Consider the following 2589-nt stretch of genomic DNA (forward strand, 5'->3'; position numbering starts at 1 on the left):
AGAAGGGGGTTCATTAAAAAAATTATATCTCACCCTCGATCCCCAGCCCAGCCTGGGCTCAGGGTGGCTAACAGTATATTTGAAGGTTAATCTTGACACTCTTGACATCTATGTTAATTCTGGAGTCTCTTTGCTGGCACTCTAATCTTTCTAAAGAGAATGGATAATAAGAGCATGATAGCTACTGAAGGGGACAGTTGTCATCTATGGTCTTCAATTCCCTACACTGCTCTTCCATGGCAACACATAAAGCAAGGACCTGGGGACTCAGACACCCAAAGGCAGATGGTTCTTATGTCCCATGGTTGTTCTTGATTCAGAACTGTTTGTCTCACAACGACTCATGCCTAGGGTTGCCAACCTCCAGGTCCTAGCTGGAAATCTCCTGCTATTACAACTGATCTCCTGCCGATAGAGATCAGTTCACCTGGAAAAAATGACCGCTTTGGCAATTGGACTCTATGGCATTGAAGTCCCTCTCCTCCTCAAACCCCGCCCTCCTCAGGCTCTGCCCAAAAACCTCCCACCAGTGGCAAAGAGGGACCTGGCAACCCTACTCATGCCCCAGATGAAAACAGATTGTGATTCATCTCCTAAATCTTTGTCCGAGATACTTTGCATGGAGGAGACTGCCATATGCTTACCACATTGGGTTCTTTTCTGTAGTTGCCTGACAGACTTGCAATGTCCTGCTCAATGAATCTTTTGTCATCACAGCTGGATATGTGTTGGCTGATCTCTGCTCTGGGGACCTGGTGGCAGGCATTAAAGGGGGCACGTCACCAGCTACTCCACAATATCAGGGTGATTCTTGCGGCATTTGACAAGGTGATTGGGGAACCTACTTGCTCTTATTTGGTGGTTCTTGTCATATGGACACTGTATTAGTTTCTCTGGATCCAAAGCATCAATGTAGTTGTCAGACATATCCACTTTATGGAAGTCGATACTGTGAAGACTGCAGTACCCCTACATCTGGGACCTGTATGCCTCTAAGTAATATCTACCCTGGAAAATGGCCCTATGACTACCCCAGAGACTCCTCCCCCACTTAGCCAGTTTCCCAACCTGAAATGGTCCTGGGGCACAATTTGGCACTTCGGGAAACTCATGTGTGCACTCAAGGGTTCCCCCAACAATAGGCCAAATAGCCACCACCCCCAGGATCATTTCAGGAAACTGTTGCATGTGAAACGCTGAAAACCCCATTCTAGTTTGTCTTCTTAAAATCAAAGGCTTTCTCAAGAGGAAGAAACCTATCTGTATCCATTTGAAGGTTAATTTTTTATTTTCCTTTGTCTTGGCTTTTTAAATCAGCATCTCCCAAAAGAGTTTATCTAGTTCAGCTGGGTGCAAGTCAGCAGTTACACAATGCATTCAGTTGATACCAGCATCAAAAAAAAAAAAAATCTTCCAGGATATTTTATAATGCATCAAACGACAGTGCTAATAATAGTTCATCACTATTTTATGTTTTGCATGTTGAATTGGTTTCAGGTTAATGAAACTTTGGATTTTGAACAGCATTATAGAATTATGGATTTCAAAAAGAAAATAATATAATGTAAGTCCCGTTAATTTGAGGAGGAATGCTCATAGTTCCTTGAGATGCTGATATCTGAAAACTTAGAATTCAAAGAGAGCTTTGAAAGTCAAAAGTTAACAGCGATGCCTCTTCCCAGCAGTTTTTGCATGTGACTCTCATATGATTTAAATGATGAGACAAATGTTTAAAAGATGGTTGGAAATAAAACTAATCAGTCATGTTGAATGGAAACCTAGTAATCTGTGTCCATTAACAAAAACCCAATTTATTTTTAATGACCTGGGTCCATTTATACAATGATTTGCGTATGATTTGTGGAACACATCATAATACTTCCTTGAGGTTGGTAGATCTTTCTTTGAGCTTGTACAGGATAAAAACCTAGGACAGTGTCTAGCAATTTTAATGCCCCACTGATTTCAGGGAGAGATTTAAGATGCAACCATAAATGCATTAACTAAGGAATAAGATCCATTAATCTCAATGGGCATTATTCCCGCAATCATGTTTAAGATTGCATTGTACAACATGTACTTATTTCTCCCACCTAATCAATGGGGCATACCAATCTGTAATTTTAGCATGAGCATGCCCTTCATAGAATCATAGCGTTTGAAGGTACCACCAGGGTCATCTAGTCCAACCCCCTGCACGATGCAGGAAATTCACAACTACCTCCCCCCCCACATACCCAGTGACCCCTACTCCATGCCAAGAAGATGTCCAAGATGCCCTCCCTCTCATGAACTGCCAAAGGTCATAGAATCAGCATTGCTGACAGATGGCCATCTAGCCTCTGCTTAAAAACCTCCAGGGAAGGAGCACATATCACCTCCCAAGGAAGCCTGTTCCACTGAGGAACCGCTCTGTTAGAAATCTTGCTTAATCTTGCTTCCAAGAGTTTTATTAACATGCGCTCTCGTTCTGTGGAACCAAAATGACAATGAGTTTGACTAATAACACAATGGAGATTCTTCGACTCTCTCTCCTGATGAAGAAATCCCTTGCAAATGCAGTGATTACCAATGCACATGGAAAGTGCC

At 42.3% G+C, this 2589-nt stretch overlaps 1 pseudogene; it reads right to left on the reverse strand.

Annotated features, from left to right (window-relative positions):
- Positions 1-213: 213 nt before the first annotated feature.
- Positions 214-927, reverse strand: LOC130478155 (gametocyte-specific factor 1-like; annotated as a pseudogene).
- Positions 928-2589: the final 1662 nt, after the last annotated feature.

This window comes from Euleptes europaea, chromosome 5, assembly GCF_029931775.1.
Source record: "Euleptes europaea isolate rEulEur1 chromosome 5, rEulEur1.hap1, whole genome shotgun sequence".
In the NCBI taxonomy this organism is placed as follows: Eukaryota; Metazoa; Chordata; class Lepidosauria; order Squamata; family Sphaerodactylidae; genus Euleptes; species Euleptes europaea.